At 38.2% G+C, this 18,099-nt stretch overlaps 1 protein-coding gene across 6 annotated transcripts in view; it reads left to right on the forward strand.

Annotated features, from left to right (window-relative positions):
- The window catches only part of KCNQ5 (potassium voltage-gated channel subfamily Q member 5), a 564,981-nt gene that overhangs the window by 505,790 nt on the left and 41,092 nt on the right, over positions 1-18,099 (forward strand). The window lies entirely within an intron of this gene.

Below are 18,099 nucleotides of genomic sequence, written 5' to 3' on the forward strand. Positions count from 1 at the left end.
AAAAAAAATACAAAAATTAGCCAGGCGTGGTGGTGGGCACCTGTAATCCCAGCTACTCAGGAGGCTGAGGCAGGAGAATCGCTTGAAGCCAGAAACGGAAGGTTGCAGTGAGCTGAGATCGTGCCCTCGCACTCCAGCCTGGGTGACAAGAGCAAGACTCCATCTCAAAAATAAACAGATAAATAAATAAATTGAGGGAGCAGGACACCAACTAGTCAGTTGCAAAACCAAAGTGTCCTAACTTCTAACCCAGCTCTCTTTCTTGTACAAAGTATGGCCCCTCTTCAGCTTTTCAAGAGGTTGAAGATATGTTCTTGGTTGCTTCAAAGGACAGAAACAGAACTAAAAGGTGTGTGATACCAATATTTAGTTTAATAATAATGACAGCTTAGCAATTAGAGACTCCACAGCAATCGAGTGGATTCCATAATTGGAAACATTCAAATCAAAGTTGGATGATCAACAGTCAGGAATTTCTGGAAGCTTAAGGAGATCAAACCAGACAACCTCTAAGAAATTTTCTTCTAAACTTGAGTTTCTATAACCTGCTCTTCTGGACCAATGCAAAGTAACTTCCTTAGCCATTAACTCGTATCCTCACTAGCAATTCCAAACTAAGAAATGGAAGAGGAAAGCAAGGATTGGCTGAGGAATGCCTGGAGTGAATTTTCTGTCCTTACCCTCGTTTCACGACTCTTTGATACAGAGAAAAGTGCTACCCGCTGCTTCTTGCCTCTCATTCTTCCCACTCTTTCTCTTCCCTTTTCACTGCCAGCCATAGTCCTTTCTGTCCTAAGAAGTGCATCAGGTATATGCCACCCACCATTGTGAAGTTTATGTGTGTGCTCCGTAGTGGCTCATTCTTAAAACTTGGATAAGCCCTCCACTGGATTTCAATTCAAATCAGAAAGTATTTGAGGGCTGCTACTCAGAGCTAGCATGTTTCCGGGCATTTAGAAGGCAGGGAGGAGGCGTGACAACTGTCACCTCAAAGAACTTGCTGTTTGTCTGTAAGTTTTACCACCCCAGCCCACCCCAGTTACAGTATTGATTGGCACTGAGGGGAACAAAAGGCATCTTCCTCGTTCTTCAGACTTCACAGTTTTCAGAAAAAATCTGTGGGTGACATCCGAAATTCGCACAAAATAAGCACAAAGTTACCCATTACACAAATCACAGAATTTAGCCCATATTTAAGAGAAGCACTTTTCAGCTGCATGGTGATTTTTCCTTCATATATCTCCAATTATGTCCTTCAAAGGCACACTTAGTTGTCTGCTGCACAAAGATAAACCAATATGACACAATTTTAAAATTATATTTAATCGCTTTCGTGGTGTGCTCTACTTGGTAAAGAAGGGGGAAAAAAAGGTTAAGTAAAGGCCAGGATCCTTTTTCTGCAATGCATGACTGACGTGGGAAACAGATGAGTTACCCAGGCTTTGTTTTTTGCTACCTGCAGTATAAAACTCCCTGACATTGTCCCAAATTCCTTTTACAGGTATTTTATTTTCAACATCTAGTTTTGTTCAGCTTTTCTTCCCTTGCCATCTTTTTCTTCTTTTGCCATGTATAATGCATAACAACAGTTTCTGAACTCCAAAAACATAGAAACCTCGAATAATATTGCCTGGGAAAAATTAATCTCTGTACCTCCAGCTACCAAGAATCATTTGCACGTGAAACCCTGAGATTTGCAACTTTCATTAATCTGATGCAATAGCAATTCTTATACCACATCATTCTATTGGAATTGATGACTAATCATTCCCAAAACTCTTTTGAAACTATTGTTTTGAAACTATTGTTCCCATAATTTTGTCTTTTGATTGAAAAATGTCATGACCCCATATCTTCTTACATTTGTATGTTATCTGTTGCATAGCTAATCCCTCTCCCTCAGATTTAGTGGCTTAAAACAGCAACCATTTGTTTAGCCCACAATTCTGTTAGGCAGTTCTTCTGGTCTTAAATGAACCGACTCATACTCTGTGTTCAGCTGCTGTATTAACTGGTGCTGACCAGACTAAGGGGGCCTCAGTTAGGATTACTCCTCTCTACTCATATGGTCTTTCATCCTCCAGCAAGCTGGGCTGGTTCACATGGTGGTGGTGGGCTCCCAAGAGCAGTACATTGATATCTGAAAGGCCTCTTGAAGTTCAGGCTCAACCTATCACAGCATAATGTTCACTATGTCCTGTTGGTCAAAGCAAATGACAGGGACAGCCCAAATGCAAGAGATGGAGAAAGAGATTCCACCTCTTCATGTGAGAAGCTGCAAGCATTGTGGCTAGTGTTGCAATCTACCATCCCAGACATTTAAAGCTTATTTTCAACATCCTGTGGGTTCTGTGAAGACAGTGTCAGTGTCTGATGGACTTTTCTATTTCTCCCTGTAGTATCCTTCACTCATAGAGCCTAAGAAAGAAAAGGAAAATAGCATTGTTAGCACCTAATGTATTGAGGCATTGGCTATACCTTTTCTATGAATTGGTTCATTTAATACACACATAGCCATTTTGCAGATAAGGAAACTGAGACTCAGAAAATGTAAATCACTTGCCCACATAATTCAGTCTGAATGCCAAAGTTGGGGTTTGAAGTTGCACTTAGGTCTAAGTTCAAAGCTTTCTGTGTTATACCATGCTTGCTGCTTAGCATGTTTTCTTTTGTATAATTCATGCTGCTAACGAAACAGTGTAAGCCAGCTGTATGTTTACTGTTAGTGAAATGTGAAACGATTTGTCTTCTTTTTCAGTAAATATGGCAAGTCTGCTCAATTTATTCCCTTTATCATTGCATACACTACAATTATTCTCTTGCTATACCTTCACCTGTCAATTAAGGTATACAACAGTAATTTCCTTGTTTTTTTTTTTTTTAATTTTACTTTAAGTTCTAGGGTACATGTGTACAACTTGCAGGTTTGTTACATATGTATACATGTGCCATGTTGGTGTGCTACACCCATTAACTCGTCATTTACATTAGGTATATCTCCTAATGCTATCCCTCCCCCCTCCTCCAACCCCACAACAGGCCCTGGTGTGTGATGTTCCCCTTCCTGTGTCCAACTGTTCTCATTGTTCAGTTCCCATCTATGAATGAGAACATGAGGTGTTTGATTTTCTGTTCTTGCAATAGTTTGCTGAGAATGATGGTTTCCAGCTTCATCCATGTCCCTACCAAGGACATGAACTCATCATTTTTCATGGCTGCATAGTATTCCATGGTATATATGTGCCACATTTTCTTAATCCAGTCTATCATTGATGGACATTTGGGTTGGTTCCAAGTCTTTGCTATTGTGAATAGTGCCGCAATAAACATACGTGTGCATGTGTCTTTATAGTAGCATGATTTATAATCCCTTGGGTATATACCCACTAATGGGATTGCTGGGTCAAATGGTATTTCTAGTTCTAGATCCTTGAGGAATCGCTACACTGTCTTCCACAATGGTTGAACTAGTTTACAGTCCCACCAACAGTGTAAAAGTGTTCCTATTTCTGAACATTCTCTCCAGCACCTCTTGGTTCCTGACTTTTTAATGATCACCATTCTAACTGATGTGAGATGGTATCTCATTGTGGTTTTGACTTGCATTTCTTTGATGGCCAAGTGATGATGAGCACTTTTTCATGTGTCTGTTGGCTGCATAAATGTCTTCTTTTGAGAAGTGTCTGTTCATATCTTTGCCCACTTTTTGATGTGGTGGTTCGTTTTTTTCTTGTAAATTTGTTTGAGTTCTTTGTAGATTCTGGATATTAGCCCTTTGTCAGATGAGTAGATTGCAAAAATTTTCTCCCATTCTGTAGATTGCCTGTTCACTCTGATAGTTTATTTTGCTGTGCAGAAGCTCTTTAGTTTAATTAGATCCCATTTGTCTATTTTAGCTTTTGTTGCCATTGCTTTTGATGTTTTAGACATGAAGTCCTTGCCCATGCCTATGTCCTGAATGGTATTGCCTAGGTTTTCTTCTAGGGTTTTTATGGTTTTAGGTCTAACATTTAAGTCTTTAATCCATATTGAATTAATTTTTGTATAAGGCGTAAGAAAGGGATCCAGTTTCAGTTTTCTACATATGGCTAGCCAGTTTTCCCAGCACCATTTATTAAATAGGGAATCCTTTCCCCATTTCTTGTTTTTGTCAGGTTTGTCAAAGATCAGATAGTTGTAGATGTGTGGTATTATTTCTGAGGCCTTTGTTCTGTTCCATTGGTCTATATCTCTGTTTTGGTACCAGTACCAAGCTGTTTTGGTTACTGTAGCCTTGTAGTATAGTTTGAAGTCAGGTAGCGTGATGCCTCCAGCTTTGTTCTTTTGGCTTAGGATTGTCTTGGCAATGAGGGCTCTTTTTGGGTTTCATATGAGCTTTAAAGTACTTTTTTCCAATTCTGTGAAGAAAGTCACTGGTAGCTTGATGGGGATGGCATTGAATCTATAAATTACCTTGGGCAGTATGGCCATTTTCACAATATTGATTCTTCCTATCCATGAGCATGGAATGTTCTTCCATTTGCTTGTGTCCTCTTTTATTTCATTGAGCAGTGGTTTGTAGTTCTCCTTGAAGAGGTCCTTCACGTCCCTTATAAGTTGGATTCCTAGGTATTTTATTCTCTTTGAAGCAATTGTGAATGGGAGTTCACTCATGATTTGGCTCTCTGTCTGTTTTTGGTGTATAAGAATGCTTGTGATTTTTGCACATTGATTTTGTATCCTGAGAGTTTGCTGAAGTTGCTTATCAACTTAAGGAGATTTGGGGCTGAGATGATGGGGTTTTCTAAATATGTCATCTGCAATCATGTCATCTGCAAACAAGGACAATTTGACTTCCTCTTTTCCTAATTGAATACACTTTATTTCTTTCTCCTGCCTGATTGCCCTGGCCAGAAGTTCCAACACTATGTTGAATAGGGGTAGTGAGAGAGGGCATCCCTATTTTGTGCCAGTTTTCAAAGGGAAAGCTTTCAGTTTTTGCCTATTCAATATTATGTTGGCTGTGGGTTTGTCATAAATAGCTCTTATTATTTTGAGATATGTCCCATCAATACCTAATTTATTGAGAGTTTTTAGCATGAAGGGCTGTTGAATTTTGTCAAAGGTATTTTCTGTGTCTATTGAGATAATCATGTGGTTTTTGTCTTTGGTTCTGTTTATGTGATGGATTATGTTTGTTGATTTGTGTATGTTGAACCAGCCTTGCATTCCAGGGTTGAACTCCACTTGATTATGGTGGATAAGCTTTTTGATGTGCTGCTGGATTTGGTTTGCCAGTATCTTATTGAGGTTTTTGCATCGACGTTTATCAGGGATATTGGTCTAAAATTCTCTTTTTTTGTTGTGTCTCTGCCAAGCTTTGGTATCAGAATGATGCTGGCCTCATAAAATGAGTTAGGGAGGATTCCCTCTTTTTCTATTGATAGGAATAGTTTCAGAAGGAATGGTACCAGCTCCTCTTTGTACCTCTGGTAGAATTTGGCTGTGAATCCATCTGGTCCTGGACTTTTTCTGGTTGGTAGGCTATTCATTATTGCCTCAATTTCAGAGCCTGTTATCAGTCTATTCAGGGATTCAACTTCTTCCTGGTTTAGTCTTGGGAGGGTGTATGTGTCCAGGAATTTCTCCATTTCTTCTAGATTTTCTAGTTTATTTGTGTAGAGATGTTTATAGTATTCTCTGATGGTAGTTTGTATTTCTGTGGGATCAGTGGTGATATCCCCTTTATCATTTTTTATTGTGTCTATTTGATTCTTCTCTCTTTTCTTCTTTATTAGTCTTGCTAGTGGTTTATGAATTTTGTTAATCTTTTCAAAAAACCAGCTCCTGGATTCATTGATTTTTTGAAGGGTTTTTTGTGTCTCTATCCCCTTCAGTTCTGCTCTGATCTTAGTTGTTTCTTGCCTTCTGCTAGCTTTTGAATGTGTTTGCTCTTGCTTCTCTAGTTCTTTTAATTGTGATGTTGGGTGTCAATTTTAGATCTTTCCTGCTTTCTCTTGTGGGCATTTAGTGCTATAAATTTCCCTCTATACACTGATTTAAATGTGTCCCAGAGATTCTGGTGTATTGTGTCTTTGTTCTGATTGTTTTCAAAGAACATCTTTATTTCTGCCTTCATTTCGTTATGTACCCCAGTAGTCTTTCAGGAGCAGGTTGTTCAATTTCCATGTGGTTGAACGGTTTTGAGTGAGTAATTTCCATTTTTTTTAACAATGCTTATGTTACCATCTCTAGACAAGTTAGTCCAGATGATTTTGGGGTTAACATGTTGACATTTCCTAGCACTATTACTGCTAGCTGAATAAGAGTGGAAAGTTGGGGGAAAATTTACCAGATCTGTATTAGTTTGTTCGCACACTGCTATAAAGAACTGCCTGAGACTGGGTGATTTATGAAGAAAAGTTTAATTGACTCACAGTTCCACACCCTGTATAGGAAGCATGCCTGAGTGGCCTCAGGAAACTTACAGTCATGTCAGAAGGGTGAAGGGGAAGGAAGCGTGTCTTTACATGGTGTCAGAAGAGAAAGAGAGACAGAGAGAGTGAGAGAGTGAGAGTAAAGGGTGAAGTGCCACACTTTTAAACCATAATCTACCCCCATGATCCATTCACCTCCCACCCGGTCCCTCTCCCAACATTGGGAATAACAACTCAACATGAGATTTGGGTGGGGATACAGAGCCAAACCATATCAAGATCTATTTAGAATTCTCCAGCAGATTTGATTAATAATATAGATTTGTGATTCTGTAATTTGTAGTGTCATTATAAAACATGGCTGCTTTGATTGCAATCAGATATCTCTGAATATGGTTCGAAGGAAACAGATCTCGTCCTTGTGGAGATAGGATTACATAACTCCCTCTCACTCATTTTGCCATTGATTCAGAATGTCTCCCCCTAAGATGAAGTAGTGTTTTAGCTTAGAATGGTAAGAGCAATTCATCACCAGGCACAGTGGCTGACACCTGTGATCCCCACACTTTGGGAGGCCCAGGCCAGTGGATCACTTGAGCCCAGGAGTTAGAGACTAGCCTGAGCAGCATGACGAAACCCCATCTCTACAAAAGATATAAAAATTAATTGGGCATGGTGGCACATGCCTGTAGCCCCAGCCAGTTGCGGGGCTAAGAAGTGAGGGGATCTTTTGAGCCCAGGAGGTTGAGGCTGCAGTGAGCCATGATCACATCACTGCACTCCAGCCTGGGCAACGCAAAAAGACCCTGTCTCAACAAAAATAAAAAAGCAATTCATTGATCTCATCTAATTTGACTAGTTCAGTTATACATTGAGAAGGCTATCTGAGATGATGTCAGGTATGGAGCAGTGACTATCCCAGTGATCTGAATGTGATTGACCACTTGGCTTTACCGGGATTATCTCACTGTTTGGTTCTAATAAAGGCAGTCATTCTAGTCTATGAATTTACCTTGCTTTTGCTACGCACACTTCAATGATATACTATTGAAACTATAAAAATCTATAAAAATTGGTTTTTGTATGTGAGTTTTAAAAAAAAATGTTTTCACCAGGCTGTGAGTTTTCTGTCTTTATTTGCTGTTGGGAAACTGATAGTGCTATGACTATAGTATATTCTCAAGGAAATTTTTATGAAAATTGAATTAATCAGACACAGTGCTTAGTGTTGGAGTAAAACAGAACTTGTTTCAAATCCTAGTTCCCCCACTAGGTTGGGTGAGATGAGACAAATGACTTAACCTCACTGCCACTTTAATTTGTTCTCTCTCTTTTTAGGGTGGTAGAAATGATATCTACCTTATAGGGTTATGTGAGTAATAATAAGATATAATGTGTGTAAAATTCTTGTACAATGCCCAGCACAGAATAGGTACTCAATATATTAAATATATTATTATTTATTAATTAATGCTGATTTCTGCATTAATTTTGACGAATTGAAATCCTGGACTTGATTAATTTGCATGTATTTGTCTTCCCTTCTTCCAGTACTTGATGACAATTTCTACCTGTGGTAAATGGAAGGTTAAAAGTTATATTCTCATACAAACTTTAGTCCTTTATTCCTTGGAGTGAGTTTTAAGAGTCCTCATGTTGAATAATTCATGTAATCACAGAAATAATACTATGTATCAGGGACCACTTCCTTTATTAAAGATAAAGGCAGTGGAAATACCGCCTTTGCCAGAAATACTTCAGTTACTCTGAGAGAGAGACATTGGTTTACTATATGACAGCACAGTGCATGGCACATAATAGAAGTTTGGAAAATATTTATTTTAAATGAATTAATAATGAACACATTGTGAACAAATAAATGGTTTACTATTTAATTATTCAGGAATCAATTAAACTTTATTAATAAAAATTGTTTGGGGGTTTTAAAAAGCCCACACACAAATGAGATGCATCACAGAGGCAAAGAGTATGATATTATTAAAACTCTTATTGCTGAATCACAGTTCAGCAGTAAGTAAGTGTTTGAGGTACTCAAATCAGTGAGTATTTGAGTGACTCTAAGAAGATAATGAAACTCCTCCAGTATTTTACAGTTGCAATAATTTTTAAGGAATATATAAAAACATATCCTAGTGTTCCATTTGAATAAAGATAGTATATATAACATATGCAATTAAAAAGAAGAAAGAAAACAAATTTTATTGTGTTTTTCTTTTCACCTTATGGGCAGTTACTAGATGTATGATCAGCAGTTTTAGCGGTAGAGACCATATTAATTGTTTTTGAAAACTCTCTAGTGCTTCGCACAATCACTCAAAACAGAGAAATTCGTTTTAATTAAGTGTCAGGAACTATTCCGTGAAATTTTGCCAGCATTTCTGCTAGCCAGTAAGTAAGGTTAATTGACAATCTTTAATAGAGAATCTTAGAGACATTCATATCATAATTAATGTAATTTAAGATGCTGAGGATGCATGAATTATCTACTCAGTGTAAATGGGGTCTTTGATTGTGAAGAGAAATACTCAAGTGCAGTGGTATCTTACATAATAGATTCCCTCATTAGTGTGAATTAGTATTTCTGAATGTTGTTAATTAGCAAGCCTGGGAACAAACACAATAAAAAATCAAGTTCACCAAATCACAAAAAAGTACTGGTTAGCATATTTGGTAAACATGGGTCTATAACTATTTTGATTGAATCTCCCAGCAACCTAGTTTACTGTGGTTGCAGGCCCTGTGCACAGTATGTTTTACCCGCCATAGGAATAATCAATCATATACCAAAAGTTTGTAATGACTGTTGAAATAAAAAAGTGTTTCAGAAAGTCACTGAGAATATAGTTTTGTGAGGAATAAGGAGATGATGTTCTATTTCTGATGTGACCGTAAAAAGGCATAGAACTTAAGAGAGAAAATAACAACAGCGTCTCTCATTTTCCCAGAATTTATTTCAACTGGCTGTTGAGCCTGCCCTTGCTCTCTTAGGACTCAAATTAAGTAGAAATGCAGACTGTGTGCAGTTCTGGTCACCTCCTAGGGAAGCACTGAGAAGGGAGCAAGTAATAAACCTCAGGAAAAAGTAGTTTTTTTCTTTTGGGTCAAAGAGCAGTGGGTGATTTTTTTCAACATCTGAGATAGAATTGGCGATAAAGAAAAGTTAGAAAAGAAGACATACTGAAAAGTAAAACTGAGGGATGCGAACCAGGTAGAAAACACTGTATCTACCGTGCTTTTCAAGCTATGGTAGAGTGTCGTGAAATCAAATGAGTGGGTTATGATCAGCATTCTTTTAGTGAAATGAAACAAGATGGGAAGAGAAGTTATAGAATGAGATGGGAGGGTCTGTTGTAAGATAGGATAGGATAGGACAGAATAGGAAATACATATTATAGAATGCATCACAAGTAATAAGAGCCGGTGTCATTTCTTGAGCCTTTTAGGTTTTATTCAAAGATTTTTGGTTTTACCAAAGTAGTATATGTATACCTGGTTTTAAAGGTCAAGTAATAAAGAGTAACACAAAATGAATCACAGACTTAAATATAGAGCATAAAACTTTTAGAAAAAAAGTAAGAGAAGATCTTTGGGATCTAGAACTCAGCAGAAAGTTCTTAGGCTTGACAACAAAAGCACTATCCTTACAAAAAATTAGCTGGGCATTATGGCGGGTGCCTGTAATCCCTGCTACTCAGGAGGCTGAGGCAGAAGAATGGTTTGAACCTGGCAGGTAGAGGTTGCAGTGAGCCGAGATTGCACCACGCACTCCAGCCCAGGCCACAGTGCCAGACTCCATCAAAAAAGAAAGAAAGAGGCCGGGTGCAGTGGCTCCTGCCTGTAATCCCAGCACTTTGGGAGGCTGAGGCGGGCAAATCACAGGGTCAGGAGATCAAGACCATCCTGGCTAAAATGGTGAAACCCCGCTTCTACTAAAAATACAAAAAATTAGCCGGGCGTGCTGGCGGGTGCCTGTAATCCCAGCAACTCGGGAGGCTGAGGCAGGAGAATGGCATGAACTCGGGAGGTGGAGCTTGCAGTGAGCCAAGATCGCGCTACTGCACTCCAGCCTGGGCAACAGAGCGAGACTCCGTCTGAAATAAATAAATAAATAAACAAATAAAAAGGAAGGAAGGAAGGGAAGGAGGGAGGGAAGGAAGGAGGGAGGGAGGGAGGGAAGGATGGAGGGAGGGAGGGAGGGAAGGATGGAGGGAGGGAAGGAGAGAGGAAGGAAGGAGATAAAGTGGACCTCACTGAATTAAAAACTTTTGCTCTGCAAGTGACACTAAGGGGATGAAAAAAAAAGCTGCAAACTGAGAGAAAATATGTGCAAATGACGTATCTGACTAGAATATATAAAGAACTCTCAAAACTCCACGAGGGGGGTAAAAAAAAAAACACCAGTTGAATTAGACAATAGGCAGAAAACATGAAGGACATTTCACCAAAGAGCATATAAACATGGCAAATAAGTGCAAGAAAAGATGTTTAATATCATCAGCCCCATGGGGAAAGGCCAGTTAAAACTACAGGAGATATCACTACACACCTGCCAGAATGGCTAAAACAAAAAATAGGAACGACACAAAATGCTGGGGGAGATGTAGAGAAGCCGGATCACTTACACATTGCTGGTGGGAAAACAGTTTAGTAGTTTCTTAAAACTATTTAGTTAGTTACTATCCGACCAAGTAATTTTATTCTTGGGCATTTAACCCAGAGAAATTGTTATGTTCCCATAAATCCTATATATGCATGGTCATAGTAGCTTTCTTTGTAATGACCCAAAACTGGAAACAATCCAGAGTAATATTAATATTTATTATATAATATATTACATATATTAGTATATTACATATGATATATTAATGTATTGCATATGATGATATTATGTATGTACTATAAATATTTAAAATACTACTGAGTAGTTTTCCATAGCATGTATGTGCCACAATTTGTTTAACCTTTTGCCTATTGGTCAAACTTTTCAATAGACAAAAGGTTAAAGAAATTGTGGCACATACATGCTATGGAAAACTACTCAGCAGTAAAGGTGAATGAAGTACTGATACTCAGAACAATGTGGTTGAATCTTGAGTGAATTATGCTGAGTGAAAATATACCAATCTCAAAAGATCACATATCATTAATTATTAAGTATTACTGATGTATCATACATTAGTGTAGTGTGGGAAGTGTATATATATGTGTGTGTGTGTGTGTGTGTGTGTGTGTGTATCTCCATTTATGTAACATTCTTGAAATTATAGAAATGCATATCATGAGTGGTTGCCAGTAATCATGGTGGGAGCTGGGAGGAAGGGGGTATGGCCCTAAAAGGACAACATGAGGACTCCTTGTGGTGATGGAAATGTCTATATCTTGACTGGATCAATGTTAATATTCTGGCTGTGATATTTCACTATAGTTTTGCAAGATGCTCCCATTGTAGGAAACTGAAGAGAGGGTACACAGAATCTCTGTGTTGTGTCTTACAAATTGCATGTGAATCTACAATTGCCTCAAAATTGAAAGTTCAACTTAAAATAATAAAAGGCAAATGATATAAGCCCTTTGTTACAGATTATAATGATTTTCTTCCTCAACTCTCCCACTCTATCCCTAGGCCCCTTTCCAGGAGGAGCCATTTTCTATTTATTTTAGCTATTTCTCTTGATATTTACGTATCTCCATATTTTTCCAATAATATGAGTGTACTGCTGACTTCTGACTAATTCATTTTGAATACCGTTTACTTTCTATTCTGGTAAATGAAGATTTCACTCTTCCTTCTGCAGACCCTCCCAACCTTTCAACATAAGTCACTATAGTTTTTTGAGAAGTCAAAATTCAGTGTCTACATTATGTATACATATTACATTGCACTATGGTTGTTTCTTACCTTTTGCTTTTCCTGTAGTAAATTAAATAGCTTGTTGATTGTTGCTGTTTTCATAATTCTTCCCACATCTTCCAATAATCTCTCAGTAATATTTTCCACAAGGTAAATTGCGTCAGGTGACCAATCGATCCCATTGTGACTTTTCTTTGAGAACACATTCTGGAAACCTCCATTCTTCTTTTACCTGAGCTGGCCGCTCTCTAAGCCTGCTGCACAGCCGTTATCTTTTGAATTCCTTTTTATTTTCTTCTAGATTGGATTCTCAGTTTTCAGGATCTCGTGTTTTTGTCTTTCTTGATTCACTCCATTATTTCAGAGAGTAAAAATCCAGGTTTTTTTAGGTAAAAAAGATGATATGATGACAGAAGGCATCATGATTACAGCTGTCAGTGTGTCTGTCCCTCAATTCACACTAGTCCTATCTGGACCAATTTCCCTCTCCACCTGGCACACTGCCTTCACACGGGAATTTTCCTTCACTGTCACCCTGCTGACTCTTGTTGTGTCTCTCTGTGTCACCCTGCTCTGTGGCTGTGTCTCCCTCTCTCTTTGTTTACTTTGCCATTTTGATGAAGTACATCCTATCATACATTCCTGAGAAGAGTGTCTGGAAGGCAAAATTTTTAAGAGCTTGTATGTCTGGAAATAGTTAGTATCCATTCCAGAATATCTTATTGGGTTTTTTCTTCTCCCTTCATTTTCTCTGTTATTGCTTTATGAAAATCTGTTATTTGAAAGTTGGACTTGCATACTGGCCCTGATTTTCTTATCCTTCCTCTTTCATTTTCTACCTCTTTGTCTTTTTGTTCTACTTTCTAGGAGTTTTGGCCAATTTTATCTTCCAAATCTCTTACTAAGATTTTCATTTCTGCTGTCATTTCTAAGGTTCTTTGTTTTTGTTGTTGTTGACTAAGGGTTCTTTTATTTTAGTATCCTATTTTTGTTGCATGGATAGAGTATGTTGCCTTATATCTATGAAGATATTGACAATGTTTTGAAATTTTCATTTCCTTAGTTTCTGTTACCTTCTAGTTGCTTTTGATCTCCATTTTTGTATTGGAAGATTTCCTTAGATACTTAGTAAACTTGAATGTTTTCTCATAATAAAATGTTGAAGACTAGAAGGGTGACTGGAGTTTCTGAGTGTATTACAGCTGATTAACTTTGATCTTCACCATAGGTTGACCTGAGTCAACCACTTTTGGGGGAATTCCTGGCAACAGTATCTTTAGCTCTTTTTTCTTGCACTGATCAGATTCCCCAGAAAGTAGTTACTCCTGGAGGGAAAAAGTCTTACTACCATTATTATGATAGTGAGCAGGTTGCACTGGGTCCTCAACATTCAATCTGTTTATGATCACTTAATACCCCAGCTTTTGGTTGAATACCTGTCCTTTGACTGTGTTGGATGTATCTTTGGATGAGGGGGTGACCTCTCATCTAAAGATTTCCATCTTCTGCTGGAATAGAAGAGGACCATATGCCCAGGAGTCTGGGGGAGATTGCACGCAACCTTCCATATCTTAGTTATCCCCCCTTTATGCTTGGATCAAGAAGTACCTAATGTTGCCAATTCCTGAGCCTTTTGAGTTTTCTAAAGTGTAAATCTTGTTGTTCCTAGCTTTTCTCAGTGTTGGCATAGGGTTTTCTTTCTGGTATCAGCTAGTCAGTTACCTAACTTGTCCATCTGCTTTCCCACTTCCAAAATTATGTTGTTGTCATCTCCTTTCCTTTTCTCTTCTTTTATGGGTTTATGTCTTTTTTTAAAGTATTTCATCACTATAGTTTTAGTTGGTTTTTCAAAAGGAACAAGATTAGATGTATATGTTCAATCTACCATCTTAACCCAAAAAGGAACTTCTGTCTTATTTATATGTGTATGTGTGCATCTTTGTATGTGTGTGTGCTGAATCACAGCATAAACTATAATCCTTCTTTTGGATGAAAGTCAAAGAAGTCAGTTAGTCCAGGCCAACAAAAAGTCATCAAGTTCAGTCAAAGGCTAGTCATATTTTCTCTTTGCTATGAAAGCCTCCCATAGAGCTGAGAGAGTTTTGAAGACATTTTTTCAGAATGTGGTATTCATAGGAAGCTCTAAGTCTATCTCTTTAGAAAAAAAAAAAAAAGGTAAGCTACACTTCCTCTAATAGTGCATTTAAATGTGTCCTCCATTTCTGTTTTGAGTACTAGGATTATTTATTCTGGGTCCCAAATTTTCACGTCAAGAAAGTCATAATACTAAATAAGTAAAATAAAAAACAATAAAAATAACAAGTAATCCCAGCACTAAGTTATACAATCTGTGTCAATCTGTAATCTCCAATTCTGCTAAAAAAAAAAAAAAAAAAAGAAAAAAAGAAAGAAAAAAAACGCTTGCTCTCCAGGTTGCATCTACTTTGGCAAAAATGCATGGAAAATGCAATTACCTGTTCAAAATATTAAAATTAGCTCTTTAACTAGAATATTGCTTTAAAAGCTCAAAAGGATATTTAGCTTTTAAGCCAATATGTGCTGCAGATATGGATACCTAGAGGCTTTTTTTTTTCAATAAAAACAAATTTTCAGAATTTTTTTCAAATATTGTATCATTTCTACAGCCTAGAAAAAATGTAATGAGAGTATGTTCACAGATGTATCAGAATTTTTATTAGAGCATTATCTTTTATTTCTATGGGAACTCAGTGAGGTGATTTTCTAACTCTTAATTTTAAAAAACTCACTTGTAAGCTATTACTTCAAATCTCCTAAGATTCAGAATTGAGTAAACAATGGTCACATGATTAAGATTTTACAATTTGTTGCTACAGTACCAGCAATATAAGGTATTGAGATAAATGTCAGTTTGGAAAAGGTGATAGGTGTGAAATATCCAAAAGTGACATGTGAAGTAATGCTATCTTGCTGTAAAGTATTCAGATTTCCATTAGTGTTACATTGTTCCTGAAGAGAAAAAATAAGTCTGGATTGCCTTCTTTTTTATATTAATGTGGATGATACCGATAACTAGTGAGAGAGAGAGAGAAATCCCTCTTCCTTTTGTACCAATGTGAACACTCTTCTATTATTTACTAATTATAAATGTATAGATCCAAGAGTTTAAAGTGGGCTTACAGATAGCATTTCCACCTAAAAATAAACATGCAGCATACCATATTTATTCAACAAATATTTCCTGAGTTCTACTATAAAAGGTATTCGTTCCTTTACTTTAAACTTCTTTTGCCTCTTAAATATTTTCATGGGCTAATAGGGGAAGATTCTATTTAAAATGTTTATAAAAAGTAAACATAATGTGGAAATTTGGGGTTTTTTCACAGTAGCATTTTGAAGTATACCTAGTCATGAATGATCACAAAAACAAAATGAAAATTTATCCATAGTACAACAGAAAACAATAAGGCCAAAATCCAGAGGTTAGCTACATGAATGACAAGGCACAGTCCTGCCCTCATGGAGCTCACTGTCTAACAAGGAAAGGGGCTTGTAAGCAATGAAATATAATACAGTGTAATAACTGAGAAGACACAGGCATACACAGTAAAGGAAGGGCCGCATCAGTCTTCCTTCAAAGAGGTGGTAGACTCTTGAAAGTCTTGTCATTGCAGAGCTAAGCCTGAGGCTCTAAACTCCATCATGCCACCCTCCACACTTCATCCTCTGTGCTTAGGACCTCTCAAAATAAAAGAAGTTGCTAGACTGCAAAATAAAATTATGGTTTTCAAAGTGCCACAAAAGTTACATGTAGGCTGAAATTAAAATGGTGTATTCTAATTATTCTGATGTTCTCCACATTGTGAGTGTCCCTTGCTATTGTTGGTGCCCCGTGCATATTATAATCTGTCCACCACAAATTCAGCACCTAGAAATTACCAGTCAAACAAATAAGAAAAGCAAAGAGGATGGATGAGAGTGTGTAGACGATACTCCTTGGGAGAGTGTCCAATGGTGATGGCGCTTGAACAGCACCTAGAGAAGTAGTTGGAATTTGGTGTGGCTGGAGCGTGGGATTGGAAGGCCATCATAAGATGAGGCTGAATGGGAACTTCTGGGACATCAGAACCAACTTCCTTCCCAAGGCAACCAGAGATGTTTAACTTTCCATCTATGTTGAGAAATTGACTTTGACATTAAACATCAACTGATGTACAGGAAGAGACTGGAAGGGAATATACCAAAATTTGATAGGATTTGTCTTAGAGTGTTAAAACCACAGGTGACTTTTTTTCTTTGTCTGTGATTTAATTTAAAATTCAAATTTTCAAGGTTTCTATAATGCACATGTGTTACTATTATAATGAGAGAAAAACAAGGTGAAAATAAAAACTATTTGAAAGGAAAAACATCTAGAGTAAAGAATACATTATCAGGAGTATTTTTTCTGGGTTCTTTATTCATGCCTTGAGGACCTAGTTTGGCTCTTGGTTACTTAGCAGCATCCAGCGTGGAACAGAAAGAAAAGTCCCTAGCCAAGGACTTAGTGAAACGAAATTGTGCTACTGCATCAGGGCCCAAGCAGTTACTCTAAACTCTAGTTGGATTAAAGGAATTGTCTTTGGACTAGCACATGTCTAAAATTGTAACTCTAAATTTAGGATGATATTTCAGGTTTTGAGAAATGATAGCAGAGGGTGGCAGGGGGTGAGTAATTGAAATACAACCAGCAGCAGAAGGAAGGAACCCTTGGAAAATAAATTATAATTCATTACAGGATATAATAAATTAGTTATCACCACTATTAATAGTAGCCATTTTAATGTGTGTTCCCCATAGCATAATGAAATAGAATCATCACATACTTTATTTAAATTCCTAAAATAAAAATGAATTGTGAGGCTGGGCACAGTGGCTCATGCCTGTAATCCCAGCATTGTGGGAGGCTGAGGTGCACAGATCACCTGAGGTCAGGAGATGGAGACCAGTCTGGCCAACATGGTGAAACCCCATCTCTACTAAAAATAGCCAGGCGTGGTGTGCACCTGTAGTCCCAGCTACTCTGGAGGCTGAGGCAGGAGAATAGCTTGAACCCGGGAGGCAGAGATTGGAGTGAGCCGAGAGGCACATTGCACTCCAGCTGGGCAGCAGAATGAGACTCCATCTCAAAAAAAAAAAAAAAAAACGAAAACAAAAACAAAAATGAATTGTGAACTTCTAGCCCTCACACTTTCACTGCAAGTAACATATCACAATAATGGTTGCTTTTTTATGATGATGCATAAATATTTTGTTACAGGGTACAAAAATACTTTTCACTTTTTGGTTGATTTCAAGGTTTGGAAAGAATGAGGAGCAGCGGCAGGCAGGGTGACTGTGGAGAGGTGAACAGAACGGCATAGAGGGCGTTCCTATGACTGCTGGCCCATCCGAGAAGATGGGAGCAGAGAAGCCCAATTTGAAAGGAAAAGGCAAACCCCATCTATCTGTTGGGTGGAGGCGGACGCTGAGTCTGGAAGCGTGTGGGGCCGCGGGAGCGTGGTGGGTGCAGGAGCGAGGCAAGCAGAGAGGGGCCAGGCAGGATGAACCGCCGGGGGCCAGGACCTGTTGCTATGGTGACAGCGTGAAAACAAACTGTACGCTGACAGATACACAAGTGTAAGCGTCTTCATTCGTGCGAGAAAACATGCAAAATTAAACGCCTCGTTTCCTCGAGGGGAGCTACAGAAGCAAGTTTGGGTGGGAGGTCAGGCCTTGCAGGGTCCCAGTGACCCTCGAAGCTGAATCTGGGCACCCCAGCGAGAAGGTCCCCAAATCCTCCTGAGAGGCGTT

This window comes from Papio anubis, chromosome 6 (genome assembly GCF_008728515.1).
Source record: "Papio anubis isolate 15944 chromosome 6, Panubis1.0, whole genome shotgun sequence".
NCBI lineage: Eukaryota > Metazoa > Chordata > Mammalia > Primates > Cercopithecidae > Papio > Papio anubis.